This window comes from Pimephales promelas, chromosome 17, assembly GCF_988280905.1.
Source record: "Pimephales promelas chromosome 17, fPimPro1.hap1.1, whole genome shotgun sequence".
NCBI lineage: Eukaryota > Metazoa > Chordata > Actinopteri > Cypriniformes > Leuciscidae > Pimephales > Pimephales promelas.
The window spans coordinates 8,576,549-8,592,726 of record NC_142785.1 but is presented as its reverse complement, the minus strand read 5'-3'; the positions used below and the strand labels follow the sequence as shown (position 1 = coordinate 8,592,726).

The 16,178-nt window shown below is 45.3% G+C and overlaps 1 protein-coding gene across 1 annotated transcript in view; it reads right to left on the bottom strand.

The window, feature by feature from the left end:
• pcgf5b (polycomb group ring finger 5b) overlaps nt 1-1,847 on the bottom strand; it is a 40,761-nt gene extending 38,914 nt beyond the window's left edge. Inside the window, exon 1 of the mRNA XM_039685381.2 lies at nt 1,690-1,847. The gene's annotated coding sequence lies outside the window, so the exon portion shown is untranslated. The remainder of the gene's footprint in view (nt 1-1,689) is intronic.
• Between the last annotated feature and the right edge of the window lie 14,331 nt (nt 1,848-16,178).

Below are 16,178 nucleotides of genomic sequence, written 5' to 3'. Positions count from 1 at the left end.
ACGTTGGTTCAACGTTAATTCGATGAGCAAAACAATGTCAGATCAACGTTGTTTCTATGTCATATTTCCATGTTGATTCAATGTCAGTTTGCTATCTGGGAATACAATAGTGCCAGTGGGGAAACAACACTTCCATTGCCAAAATGCGCGTGCAACTATTTGAACACGTGGGCAGTAAAATGGTCTATATAAATCAGTGGTCTGTTGCATCACTTCACTGCCAGTCACAAAACCTCTTCTGTGGCCTCATGGGATAGTAAGTGTCCATTATATGCACAATTCAGAATCTGAAAGTATAGGAAGTCATCATGGGATAGTAAGTGTCCATTATAGCCTATGCACAATTCAGAATCTGGAAGTAGGAAGTCATCCAAGGTACTTTTCACTTACTGTTTTATGTGAATTCTGAAATACTACTCTTTTCACATACTATTTTTTTTTTTTTTTTACTATGTTTTGTATGTAGTGGGAAAGTATTTGATTAAGGGTGGATTGATTTACGCTCACTCTTATGCCAAAAGTACCAGTGGTTTTGGATTTTGTACTGACACCTACTGGACTACTGAATTATGTACTAACAGCACACAGCTTTCCATCTATTTTTTTCTGTCTTACACTAAACTACTACTACTCCTAGGCTACAACACATTGGACATTCCCCAATTCACTTCTATATTTTCATATGGTTCATCCTTGATCGGTAGTGTGAGAGCTGCTTGGACATTTATTTTTTCTACTCTACTCATTGTGTTTGTTCAAGTCCATACCACCTCTCTGGATTGTCTTCATTAAGTTGTAAGAGTAGGGCTATCTATATTGTGTGGTAAAACCGCAATATAAAGTTAATATATGATTATTTAAATATCATCAATAATTCTGAGTGCAACCTTTATTACTTGAGAAACTGAATGGCTTACATTTGTTCGAGCAGTCTACAGGTGCATCATCACGTATGCGAATAAAGCCCCGCCTACTGCCTCAAAACGAAACCACCGGGTTAAACTCAAAGTATAGGGGCTTCAAAAATTCATTAAAAACAAGTCTAACGGCGTTTATTCTTACAGAAAGTCGTGTATAACGTGTTATTTTGTAATAATAGCCATCAACGGACGCAAAATGTGGGCCTGTGAACGTATTTTGTCCTATTCGTTTGACGCCCCATATGTTGGGATCATACATAAGTTGACAAATAGATTCAAAACGGGTTTGCAATATAGCCTTTATAGGCTACACCAAAATGAATCCCCAGTTAATCCTCATGAGCTACGTCACTTCTCATGACATCTTCACGACAGTAACTGTTTGTTAAAGTCTACTGTCAACAACTAGTCGGTTTATCCTCACATGGCCACCGTCAGTGTCATTCTCTGCGTCATCTTCCTGTAAAAAGCCTGCGCTGCGTTACGTCGATAACGAATAATGAACGATCAGTGCTGCACTCGTTTTAACTTGCTGCCATTTGTACAAGTGTCACTTTCCGCAAGCGAGAGCCGAACGTATTTATTATCGGTTACTAGTGCGCACAAAATAACCAACTCTACCCTGACAACTAGTATCCTACAGAGACACAGACGTGCTGACGAACTTGATATATGACACGAGACCGCATTCCCATCCCACCCGAAACTTTACGATGAAGAGAGAGCGTGAAAACGACAAGCAGCTGCAGTCAGACAGACCATCTCTTACCTTCTATGATGGGTCCATGTCGATGATGCGCAATGATTTTTACAAACAGGCTTGACCGAATTTGGGCTATTGAAAGTGATGGTTGTAATAGCGGCACGGAATACGGAACTGCTTTCATTTGAGATGTTATGGGGAAGGGGGCGGAGGACTTTCCCGTTCTTGTTTACGCATTGCTGTTTTATTCATTCCATGGCAGATTGTCTCTGATTGGACACAAACTAGGGCGCAGCCTTCAATTACCAGTTAGTCCGGTAACAGTTTAGAACTAGTTTATCAATGAAGACAGACATGTGGCAGCCTTGTCAAGCTGGTGGATTCGTTATTACTGCATTACTAAGAGCTGCACAAGGCAGGTACCAGCTATTAAGGCAGGTATACCTGCCAGTTCATGTAAGACTGGGTTGCATTGGCTAAGGAGAGGCATTTAATAATGTTTTGACATGTCCTTCTCAATCCCCCTTAATATATACAAATTTCCCTTTTGTTATTTTTCACAGCATGCCACTAGAATAAAAGAAGAAAGATGTTTTAGGTAAAAATATAAGATGAGAAACAAATTTAAACTCTCGCAAAACATTAATGTTCAGTGTGCACATTACTGCATGCTCAGATGAACATTTGTGTGACAACAAGGAACTATCACCGAAAGAATTCATCGAAATGTGGCTGTTGTAAAATTCCTACAGTTGGTGGCAATAGAACATATTTCACAAAAACTAGGCAATAAGCACTTCACTGCATAAAACAAGTGGACTCTGACCATAATGGAACTGCAAATGTGAAGATGAATTTAATCCCTAAATTAACATTATCTGACAATTAGGACTGCATGTAAAATGCACTGAGAATAACTATTTTAAATCTATGATGAGCAGGATTTACACAGTGCACACAGTTTAAGGGAATAATCATCTACGATCTTTTCCACTTACAGTAATTAAATATATTTAATGCAAATTTATTTTAAAATCCTAACTCCTAATCGTAATGACGGACCCGGACCTGGACAATGAAGTAAACTATGGAATGTAAATGAACAAGCTGTAAAAAAGTTTTCAAGAAACTGCAGAACTGTGTTCTGTTCTTTCTAACTAACAATTTGTTGGCAGACTGGTGTATAGAAAGTTCTCTGAATCTCTCATTAGGAGGCATACCACACATTCCAGTCCCACATGTCTGCTCAATCAGCACCTCACATCAGTCACACTGTGAAAACACAACTACAACCATCAGACAGCACTAATGTGTACATATCTGTTGCATGAAAGACTTGGCCTATACCTGAGAAATCTAAAGCACACCATAAAATTCAGAAATGATCGCCTTACTTTACAGTGTGTTGTATAGAAGAAGAACACTTTCCATAAATAAAGTACAAAAGAGGACCTGAAAATGAATGAATGAATGAATGTAACTGGGTTGTATGTAAAAATGTGACACAGGTCTCATATAGTACGCAATACTCATTCCCTCTCTCAGGGATCTGAGGTTATGATAGTAACTGATTAGTTCCCTTTCGAACAGTGACTTAGTATTGCATAGCTATACGCAGCGGGGATACCATGCAAAATGCTGCACCCTGCAACGCAGCCCCTGAGCTGACAGAACAAGCCAGAACCCACTAATATATATGTATACATATATAACCATATATATAACATACCAGACACTGTCAGGCCTGAATAATATATGCAGGGAAGGAACCTCCATATTATAGAATTTCGTATGTGGAAGGTGAGGACCAGCCGGCCGCATCACAAATATTTTTATTTTTATTTTATTTTTTTTTATTATTAGTTTTTTTTTAGAGTAAACAGCATACATGGAGCATTGGCATTAATCATTTAAAAAAAACAAAAAAAAAAAACAAGGGCAGCGTAGTCAAATACCGAGTTACAATATCCTCATGTAAGCTTTTAAGGATACATGATAGACTTATATTCAATGCCAATACAGTTCAACGGCGTTTTCCACAACTTCTGAAATGATTCAGATTTACCTTTTATCATACATCCAATCTTCTCCACAAGTATAGTCTCTTTAATCAGGATTATCCAGTCCTTAATAAGGGGTGGGTCAGTGCCAACCCATTTATTCATAATTGATTTCCGCCCCAACATTAGTAAGGTTCTAAAGACATCCGCATATTCCAGAAATGAGGGGGGCAATATACCCAGCAAGCACATGAGTGGGGAGGCAGTAACCTTCTGTTTACATATTAACGATAATTTATCACAAATATCATTCCAAAATTTAACAACCAATGAGCATTCCCAGAGAGAGTGAAAGAATGTTCCAATATTGTTGTTGCATTTAGGACATTGGGGAGATACAGTTTTATTTATTTAGCTATATTTATTTTGAGATATGTACTATATTAAATTGCATCTCTTTAAATCTGTTGCAGACAGAGACATTTAATGGCAACTTAACAATATCTTCCCAGACATTTTTGTCAATGTTAAATTTCAGGCTCTTACTCCAAGCCCTCTGCAACAAAATCAGGTTGTCTGTTTTGTGATGGCTTATCATACAGTAAAATTTGGATATGAAGTGTTTGACTTCAGTATCCCTAAGAAAAAAAATCTATCCAAAAAGAAATCAGAGCTATTCAGGGTAAGACTGGTGTGCCTGGTCTGGACAAAATGTCTTATCTGTAAGTATTTAAAGAAGTCCTTTTTTGGGATATTATGCTTGAAATGTAACTCGAATGACATAAAAACACCCTTATGGAATAGATCATATATCCTGTATATTCCCAAATGAGTCCAGCTACCAAATTGAGAGCCCATATTGGTGTGGTGAAAATTTCTATTACCCGTCAGTGTGGATAGTATAGGTAAACTCTGATTATACTTGAGAGACCTTCTGATCTGTGACCATATTTTGACAACTCTGATGATGAGTGGGTTTTCTTTTACCTTGTCAGGGATTTGGGTTTTCTGGTCTAATAAATTAATCAGAGAAACTGGGTTACAAAACTGTTTTTGTCTTATCTACCCACAGGGCATCTTTAGGTTTGTGTATCCAATCTAGGAGAATCCTAGCCTGTATTGCCCATCCATAATATTTAAAATTTGGAAGTGAGGAAGTGATATATCTTAAATATCTTAATATAAATATATCACAAATATCTTAAATGGGAAACCCAGATCACTAAGCCTAGTCGACTAATGACTAGGCCATGCCTCTAGTCGAATGGGCATTGAAACCATGGGGCAAACCTGACCCACTGAAGCATAAGCCAAAGAAATGGCATCCACTATCCATCTAGACTGTCTTTCCTTAGTGACTGGATCACCCTTGGATCGGCCAACAAAGCAGACTAATAGCTGTTCAATCTGTCTAAAAGACGCAGAACGGTCTATATAGTTTCTTAGCGCCCTAACCGGGCCGAGAAGATTAGCCTCCCCATCCTCTGCTGAAGGGGGAAGGGCTAACAATATAATAACTTGTGCTCTAAATGGAGTTGAGAGCACCTTGGGTATATGACCATGCATAGGTTTGAGAATGACTCTGGAGTCATCTGTTCCAAACTCCGAACATGCAGGGCTCACTGATAGAGCCTGCAGATCTCCTACTTGCTTGATAGATGCCAATGCCAACAGGAGAGCAGTCTTTAGCGAGAGTAGTTTTACATCAACCGACTGGAGCGGCTCAAAATGTGGCCCGCATCCAGCAGCTCCTGCAGGAAGGAGAGTACCACCGATACCTGACTCCGGGTCAACTTAATTTTTCGAGCACCAGCTGGTGCCTTAGTTGAAAAATCTGAACTTTGGTGTCAATTCACCCCATGTTAACCAATCAGGAGCCTAGCTACTTGCTCACGTGCTGAAGTAACTTGATGCTTCAATAAATTATTTTCTAATATGACTAAATGCCTGGTGTGGTTCTAATGCACAAAAAAGCAAATATTTTATCAGTTAAAACTTTATTTCAACATACAGTACGAGACATGTTCATTTTGTATTAAATGTTATTTATTCCATATCTAGATTATATGAAATATTATTATAATGTACAAACAACCAACAACATACACGTGCATAATATCGTGTCTGGATGTGAGAGAGAAAAAATCACAGGACAGGTTAATAACTTTGGGAGGCTCGCTCTCTTTATCATCAAAACAAAAATAAATGACAGAATAGGTAGATGAGGGCAAGGGTGATCCTCGCTCGCACACGCCAACAGAACTCCTCACACAGGCCAACGAAACGATGACCTGTTGTCCCGCTTGCTCTGATGCGGGACAACAGGTCATCAAACTGGGCACGGGACAGCCGGAAGTACTGCTGACAGCGGACGTCATCCAGGCGCAAATGGTGAAACTCGCCAAACGGTTCGCCTCCAAAGAGTCTAGTGGACACAAATACGGCGACGATGATCCCCACGTCACTGTTCTGCTCTCCAGAGCAAATCCAGAGTGGTGGCTCTCTTGATGAATGCTCAATCAACAGAAAAAAAGATGGCCGCCCACGGGTTTTGATTCTGACGCACGTAAATTTCGCTTCAAACTTTTGTTTTTACACGCGTCAATTTCGCTCTTGACACGCGAATGTGTAGGAAGGTGCGAATTTGACGCGCTATACGTGTCTGGTGTGAACGTACAGTACAGTAAGACCCTGTCAGACAGGTCCCCAGGTACCCGTTCAGGGATGGGAATCCCATATCGTTCCGTTGGCCTGTGTGTGGAGATCATTCCTCAATGGAACAGGCCATGGAGCCACTAGAAGGACTGGGCCTCCGTTCTCCCTGACCCGTTCGTTGACCTGTGGGATCAACGAGACGGGGGGAAAGGCATAAAGGGGGCGGCTGGGCCAGGAGTGAGCCAGCGCGTCAACACGCGCCATGTATTAAATAATATAGTGAGCCATGTTCTTCGGCAACACCCTGCAGTGGGTGTTGGCTCTCGAGGCAAAAAGGTCAACCTCGGCCTCAAGGAACGTCTCCCATATTAGATTGACCATCTGAGGGTTCAGGGACCACTCACCTTGGGGAGTGTTGCCCTGTGACAGCAAATCTGCACCCAAGTTTTGTACACCCGGGATGTGCGATGCTCTCAGAGAGCCCAGATTGGCCTGCGCCCACAAGAGGTCTCTTGCCATAGCGTACAGATTGCCTAACCTGGTGCCCTCCTGGCGATATATGTAGGACACCACAGACATGCTGTCTGTACGGACTATGACGTGGTGGCCCTTGAGGTTTGACAGAAAGGTTTCCAGGTCCAAACCAACTGCTTTCATTTCCAGACAGTTGTTATGTAAGGTCTGCTCTGTGCTCGACCAGAGGCTGGATGTAGGCTTGCCCTCGTGCAGCGCTCCCCAACCCTGGTTGGAAGCATCTGTAAACACCACTTTCCTTCTGGAAACTACCCCCATGGTCACCCCATTGTGGTACCAGTTCTGAGCCCGCCAGGGAATCAGTGTTCTTAACACTAGAAGTGCCAGAATTCCAAAACTACTAAAACGGCCACAAACGGTCATTTTGACCGTTAGATTCAAAACAGTGTTTATTTCGTTGATGAATAATTTTCTTAATTATTTTCGTCAACCACATTTTTTCAAAGACGAAAACAAGACGATAACTAAATAAAAACTAGGTTTGAATGACAAAAACTATGACGAAAATGTTAGATAGTGACGATTTGCGAAGCAGTCAATAGGCTAATAATAATAATAATAGAGCAGAACTAGTGAACAGCCCATGCAGAAAAACAAACAGCGCAGTACGGGGAAGCAGAGCTCACCAGGATCATCCGACATGAATGGATTTGGATCCGCTGTGTCTGATGATAGCAGCCGTCTCTTTTTCCGATGTGGACTCTGACTCTGAATCACTCTCTGATGAGGAGGAAATGTTAACTTGCACCCAGGATACGTCGCTGTCACTTTCCACCTCCGATTGTTCCTCTGCATCCGAATCATCACTCGTCAAAAAGCATCTCCAGGGCCATGGTTCGAGTCATGTTTCTCCTAATTTGCTCATTCATTTTAGACATTTTAGCCTAGCAATGTATATAGGCTATATATGAAGAGTTCAGATGCAAAAGCCTCTAGTGCCATTTGAAATTTTCTTCTAGAATGATCATTTTTATCAAGCTTATATATTTAAGTTTAGTGATTTCACTTAAATGGCAATGATGATTATCTATTAATTGTTATTTAAGTGAAATTACTGAACTTAAATATACAAGTTTAATAAAAATCATCATTAAAGAAGAAAATTTCAAATGGCATTTAGAGGCTTTTGCATCTGAACACTTCATATATAGCCTATAGATAACGTAAGTATTATAGATAACAGTAGTCCGGTTTTATTTGTTTATTTCTGATCAACAACTAATGTAGAAATTATTAAATAGCAAACACCGCTACAGAGGTGACCGGACGGACCTTTCTGTTGACAGTTGAGAGAGAACACGATCAACCGCGGGATATTTAACAAAAAAAATACCGCAAAATCCAGTGCGGTCAATATGACCGTCTATGGCCAAAATAGGTAAATATGTTCATTTTTTTTGTTTTGCCGTACGTTTACGTAACTTAATTTATATGAAAAGCATTTTAAATGAAAATACAGACAATTTTAGGAAAAGTCAGGTACCAGCAGGATTTTATTATTTTTTTCAAAGTTATTGTAGATATAAAATTCAAAACGGTCAAAATGACCATTGTGGCCGTTCTAGTGTTAAACACTCGTGATTCACAATAATGCGCAGGCTGCCTGACTGCAGTGCATGGGTTGGCACACAGCGTTTTAGCCAGTGTTGCAGCGGGCGCATGCGCAGTAACCCCAAGTGGAGTACTGATGATGCAGCTGCCATTAGACCAAGCAGTTTGTGAAACTTCTTCAGAGGCATATGCTCGCACGCCCTGAACGAGGCTGCCAGAGCCTGTACAGAGCGTGGACGCTGTAGAGTGAGCCGCGCTTTCATCGTCACCGAGTCTAAAACTGTGCCCAAAGACTAGTTGGGGGACAGTTCGCTCTTGGCAATATTGATTGTGAGACCCAAGCATTTTAAATGGCCGAGAATCAAATCCCTGTGAAGTATCAGTTTGTCTCCCCCCCAACATAGCTGATACCCTTATTATGTGATTTGTGCACATACTTTTTTGGGGGTTTGACTGACCATACAGGTATGGTCTCCTGCGAACAGAACCGGTGATGGTGTCCGGCTAGGAGAAAATGAAGCACGCTGGGACGCGGCCGGTGTGTGTTCACTAACAGCCAAACCCTCCGGTTGCCGTTGGCTACGACACACTTCTTCCTTGGAGCAGAGAGCATCGCTGAAGCGGCATCACCGTCTCGAGAGAGAGAGAGCTAGCCGATTGCGCAGCACGGAGATTGGCATGCTTTCACAGCACATCCGCTGGAAATGGAGCATTTTCCACGTGGTCGATGCAAAGGCAGGAAATGCAGCTCACGTGTTGGTTTGCCTCGTGCAGAGGGCCTCTGCACGTGGTGCAGGATAAACGAGGCATCTGTAAAATATAGTAAACCAGTTCGCCGGATGGCCACAGGTGAGACGGTGACTACTGTCACAGACTAGAAGGACACAGATGGATGAGTGTAAACCAGGTTTATTGAGACAGGTGAAAGGGTAGACAGCTGGTAAGTATATTAGGGATAAAGTTCGGTAATGGAGCGGGAAACAGTCTGATAATGGATTTCTTATCTTGAGCAGGGCTGGGAGCTGGAGAGCGGTGGCAGCGGACGGATGACCAGAGGAAGACCGGGGACCAGGAGCAGATGAGAAGCAGACGGGCTGAAGTAAGCGGGTAAGTATTCCTTTGAAGTCAACAGTAGCGTAGCGGGAGTCTGTAGCCGAAGTGTCGACGAGACCAGACGGTGAGTGACTGTGAGGAGTGAGTTTATAAAGGGAGGATGATTGGGACGGTGATTGGAGCGGGCAGGTGACAGTGATTAGAATGCTGGGGAGCTGGAACGAGTGGGCGGAGTGAAGGTGTCTGGTGCTGACGCAGATGGATCCGTGACAGTACCCCCCCCCCCCCCATGGCCAGCTCCAGCTGGCGGACGGGACCGACGACGGGGACGACCACGGCTCCGGGGCGCTGGACGATCTGGGTGGTTGGTGTGGAAGTCCTGGAGTAACGAGGGATCCAGAATGTCCTCCCGGTTGACCCAGCATCTCTCCTCGGCACCGAATCCCTCCCAGTCCACGAGATATTCCAAGCGGCCGCCCCGTCGTCGGGAGTCGAGGATTTCATGGACTCGGTAGATGTTGTCATCTTCGGGATCCGCAGGAGGAGGGGGCACCTCCGCAGCACCAGACCCTGGGGAAGGAGGAGTGAGAGGGTTAGTGTACGGCTTGAGCAAGGAGACATGGAAGGTGGGTGCGATGCGGTAGTGAGCGGGGAGTGCCAGCCGGTAGGTGACGGGGTTGATCTGCCTCTGAACCGCGAAAGGACCGATATATCTGGGACTCAGCTTCCGACAGGGCTGTCGGAGACGGATGTCCCGGGTGGAGAGCCAGACCAGTTGTCCGGGAAGGTAGTGAGGGGCGTCAGTACGGCGAAGATTGGCCTGGTTCTGGTGTCTCCAAACAGCCCGCTGGAGGTTGGAGGTTGAAACTCTCTCGCTCGTCTGGAACCAATGGTGGACTGCTGGGACGTCAGATGGTTCTCCTGACCAGGGGAATAGTGGAGGCTGGTAGCCGAGTATGCACTGGAATGGGGTGAGTCCGGTGGTGGTTTGTCGGAGGGAGTTCTGTGCATACTCGGCCCAGGGCAGGTAACGGCTCCAGCAGTCCTGGTGGTCGTGGCAGTATGACCGCAGGTATCTCCCAATCTCCTGGATCTTCCGCTCAGTCTGACCGTTGGACTGGGGATGGTATCCAGAAGTGTGGCTGACGGTCACTCCCAGAAGGTTGAAGAATGCCCTCCACACTCGAGAGATGAATTGGGGTCCTCGATCGGAGACGACGTCCTCGGGGATCCCAAAGTTACGGAAGATGTGTTGGAACAGCGCCTCTGCTGTTTCAAGGGCTGTTGGCAAGCCCGGAAGGGGAATTAGCTTGCAAGCTTTGGAGAAGCGGTCCACGACGACCAGAATGCAGGTGTGGTTGTTAGACACGGGCAGGTCGGTAACGAAGTCCACTCCAAGATGGGACCAAGGTCGAGTGGGTATAGGGAGAGGGACCAGCTTGCCTTCCGGGAGATGACGGGGAACCTTGGCCATGGCACAGACTGAGCATCCGCTGACGAACCGGGAGACGTCCTGGGCCATACCCGGCCACCAATAGCGCTGTTGGACGAGCGAGAGAGTGGCTTGGCTGCCTGGGTGTCCAGAGCCCGGAGAGGTGTGTACTGAGTCCATGAGGGACAGGCGTAGACGGGTTGGCACATAGACCCGTCCCTCGGGACCTCCCGGCGGAGCAGGTTCGAGTTGCGTGGCGTCGGCGATGTGGTCATCTAGGCTCCATTGGATGGGGCTGACAACCACGGCTGGAGGGAGAATGGGTTCAGGCTCGGAAGAAGGTGTCTCAGGTTGGAACTGACGGGAGAGTGCATCTGCTTTTACGTTCTTTTCACTGGGGTGATAGGTGACTGAGAAGTTGAAGCGAGTGAAAAACAGGGCCCAACGGGCTTGACGGGGGTTGAGTCTCTTGGCATCCCGGAGGTACTCGAGGTTGCGGTGGTCAGTGATCACTGTGAACGGGTGTTGGGCTCCCTCCAGCCAGTGCCTCCATTCCTCCAACGCCAATTTAATGGCCAGTAACTCCCGGTTGCCGATGTCGTAATTCTGCTCCGCCGGGGACAGTTTCTTGGAGTAGAAGGCGCATGGATGGAGTTGAGATGGATTCCCCTGCCGCTGAGAGAGGACCGCTCCTACCCCCGAGATGGAGGCATCCACCTCGACGAGGAAGGGCACGGCGGGGTCCGGAAGGGCGAGGGTAGGAGCGGAGCCAATTGCTGACTTCAGGGCTTGGAAGGCTTGGGTGGCTCGGGTGTTCCAGGACAGAGACTTGGCCCCGCTCTTGAGAGGGTCGGTGAGTGGAGAACTGATGGGACTGAAGTTCTGGATGAAACGGCGGTAGAAGTTTGCAAATCCCAGAAAACGTTGAAGCTCCTTTCGGGTGGTGGGTTGTGGCCAATGGAGTACCGCTTCCACCTTCCTCTGGTCCATGGTGATTCCGTGTGGGGTGATGACGTAACCGAGGAAGTGGATGGTGCTTTGGTGGAATTCGCATTTCTCCAGTTTGAGGTAAAGATGGTAATCTCGAAGGCGTTGGAGCACAGTCTGAACGTGATGGATATGGGAGGTCAGATCGGGAGAGTAGATGAGGATATCGTCAATGTAGATGACGACGAACTGATTGAGGAGATCGCGGAATATTTCATTCATGAAGCCTTGAAAGATGGCGGGTGAGTTGGACAATCCGAAGGGCATCACGAGATATTCGTAGTGCCCTGCGGGAGTGATAAAGGCGGTCTTCCACCCATCACCTTCCCGGATTCGGATGAGGTTCTAGGCACTACGAAGATCGAGCTTGGTGTAAACGGATGCCCCTCGGAGTTGTTCCAGGGCGGCGGGAACCAGAGGAAGGGGATAGCGGAATTTAACTGTGGCTTGATTGAGGATACGGTAGTCGATGCAAGGGCGCAAGCCTCCGTCCTTTTTGCCCACGAAGAAAAAACTCGAAGCGGCAGGGGACACTGATGGGCGGATGAATCCGTGGTCGAGAGCCTCTTGGATGTACTCCTCCATGGCCTTCTGCTCCGGGATGGACAGAGGGTAGATCTTACCTCGCGGTAGGACCGCCCCAGGCAGCAGGTCGATCGCGCAGTCCCATGGCCGATGTGGGGGTAGAGTGGTGGCGTGACGTTTATCGAAGACATCCTGGAACGCCCGGTAGGGAGAGGGGATCTCGGGAGAATTTTCCACGGGGGGGGCTTTCCACGGAGGTGGTGGAGAGTGGAACGGTCGGAGGGACGGAAGGAACTGGAGATTTCGTCACGGAGGATAGACAACGCTGGTAACAGTCATGGCCCCACCGTAGAACCTCACCGGTGGACCATTGAATGTGAGGCGAATGGGTCTCCAACCAGGGGCGTCCCAGGATTATCTCAGCCGTCGAGCCCTCCAGCACCAGAAAGGATATCTCCTCCCGGTGGAGCCAGCCGATCTCCAACCCCAGGTCAGGGCTACGATGGCCAACCCGGCCACGTCCTAGTGGTTGTCCCAGAATGGTTTGGACTTGAAGTTTGTGAGGGATGGTTCGTTGCCTGGTTTGTAGCCGGTTTAACGTGGTCAGTGCGATGAAGTTGGCCGCTGATCCGGAGTCGATCAGCGCCTGGACTGAAATGGAACGGTTCAGATAAGTGAGAGTGGCCGCAGTGAATTTCAAGGAGGAGATGGGCAATGGTAACTGGACCGTACTCACAGCTGGTCGGGGGTCAGGAGGCGAGCAGATGACCGGAGGCTCCACAGTACAGACACAGCCCGTTGGCGATACGACGATTCCTCTCGGATACTGCCAGATGAGTGGTACCGACTTCCATGGGTTCTGGTGCTGGAGGACTGTGGTGGCGGGGCACAGGACGAGGAGTTGGAGGTACAGGGCTGTCGAGCTGGCATGCAGTGCGTCGCTGATCGATGCGGATGGATCGCTGGATGATGCTCTCAATACCGACGTTGTCGTCATAAACCGCGAGTTGGAGGCGGATATCTGGATGTAGCCCATGACGGTAGGCAGTGATGAGAGCAGACTCATTCCAGCCGAGAGTGGCGGCGAGGGTGCGAAATTGCAGCGCATAGGAGGCGACGGACGATCTCCCTTGTCTCAGGCGGTACAGCTGATCCTGGACAGAGATGGAGTGGGCTGACTGCGAGAACACCTCGGTGAAGTGGCCGGAGAAAGCGGCGAATGTCCGGGTAACTGGGCCATGATCCTTCCAAAGGGCGTGAGCCCAGTTGAGCGCTCGGCCTCGCAGGAGTGAGATGAAGAAGGCCACTTTCGATCGTTCAGTGGGGAAGGATAACGGGTTCATCTCCATATAGAGCTCGCACTGCAAGAGGAAGCCGCTGCACTCCTCCTCCTCGCCTGAGAAGGGCGCTGGTTGGGCCATGGGACTGGCAGAGGCAGATGCGGAAGAAGTGGTCACGGTGGATGTGGCGAGTGCTGGAGTGCTGGTCCTGGGAATGGTAGGAAGAGGTGGGGTCGGTGTAGCGCTGGTCCTCGGGGTAGATTGCTGCATTTTGTTGGTCTGGTCTTCTGTCACAGACTAGAAGGACACAGATGGATGAGTGTAAACCAGGTTTATTGAGACAGGTGAAAGGGTAGACAGCTGGTAAGTATATTAGGGATAAAGTTCGGTAATGGAGCGGGAAACAGTCTGATAATGGATTTCTTATCTTGAGCAGGGCTGGGAGCTGGAGAGCGGTGGCAGCGGACGGATGACCAGAGGAAGACCGGGGACCAGGAGCGGATGAGAAGCAGACGGGCTGAAGTAAGCGGGTAAGTATTCCTTTGAAGTCAACAGTAGCGTAGCGGGAGTCTGTAGCCGAAGTGTCGACGAGACCAGACGGTGAGTGACTGTGAGGAGTGAGTTTATAAAGGGAGGATGATTGGGACGGTGATTGGAGCGGGCAGGTGACAGTGATTAGAATGCTGGGGAGCTGGAACGAGTGGGCGGAGTGAAGGTGTCTGGTGCTGACGCAGATGGATCCGTGACAACTACATTATTTAATGGAAAACAATTATTTAATTGTATTTACGGTATAGAATACATGAAATGCTAGCTATGAAATTAGCCAGAGATATTGTTAAACTATACATAATGAAATGTTAATCACAATGAAAACATCAAAATTGTCCTGTTATGTCCACTGGAGGTAATTATTAGATAAATTAAATAAGCAAGCAAGAGTGTGAAATAATATTTTCACCTGTTTATGAACAGGATCATCTATATTTACAAGCTGGAGTCTCTGTGGTCCCCACTATCCTGCCTTCAAGTGTCTCAGATGTTTAATGCAAGAGGCTCATGACCTGTTGCTCTGCCGATTACTCAAATGCTCGACTGTAATATGACTGCTAAAAATGTCTGTCATCAACATTGAATAATATTTTATTTGACATTAAGCATCACTTAATGTGATGAAAGATTTGAAAACATGCCTTGCATACAGTAACTCTGATGTATAATCATGTATCAGTATAAAGTTCATGTTTCATATTCCATATTAATATTGCTCAAGGTATGCTGTACCAGAGCTGGGTGGTGACAAGTTCAACACACACACGTGCCATAGTAGATAAATCAGTCAGAGTGTACACCTGACTGAAAACTCAAAGCATGACGTTAATGTTATACATGCCTTCAGATTAGAGGAACACTGGACACTTGTTAAAAAAGTATTTTTAAAACATGTTTACATATTTTTATGGAAATACAGTCAAAAATATACTGTTTAAAATGAGAAAAGATTTAATGAAAAGATTAAAGATGACAGTAGAATCACATGATTTAAGAAAAAGTCTAAAATGGTAATGCAAACACCAAAGATGATTTTAAGTGGTCTCTTTACTGAAAAAACTGTGTACAGCGTTGCGTGTGCGTGTCAGACCTCAGGTCATTAAAGAGCAGGTAGAGGCTGGTACACAGTCCAGAAATGGTTGCTAGGTATTCAGGCAACGTGTTAAGTTACATATCATCTTTTAAAAGCATTTTAATAACATTCTGAGAATGAGGACAGATAAAAACACAAGACGGACGCTTCACTTCACATATCAAATATCCTACTAACCCATGGCCTAAATACATCAACAACATACATAGTGTAAATGTAGAAGTCTCACTTTTATCTGATTGGATTGATTCCCTTATCAATGAAACTTCCTCTCGATTTCAGCTGCTTTTTAACCTGCAAAATTAACGTGTAAATATTTGAATATACATAAAAAGATTCAACAATTGAGACTTAAACAGAACAAACTTTGCAGATCTTTCCACCAAGGTGTTTTTCTGAGTTATTGTATTGTAAACTTGATTGGTTCAGGGTAGTTCAATAATTGTTTACTGAATAAGCATTAGAAACACTGTTTAAACCCTGCCCAATGAAGATCTGTGAAGTCCTGCCCTCAGACCAGTGAACAAATCAGAGAAGAGATGACATACCATTATTTTGATTAAAGATTATGAGGGCTCATGCTTTAAAAAGAAAAAGGATGTCCATGGATAAATCATTTATAACAGAAAAGATGTGAAATTTTCTATAAAAAATAGGAATTATCCATTTTGCTTTCATTTTGATTTTAATGATACAGATAGAGAAGTTTAAGCAGAGAAAATTCAGAAATTTCACAGATTTAAAAGCAATGTTTGCAAATTCAAAATCTTTGATTTGATTCACAATATAGATTAATTACAATTTGAATGTTATTCAATTTGTGCATTTAAAAAAGTATTTATATGATTTATATGATTATTAAATGATCAACCCTCTAAATACATTGTCGTGTT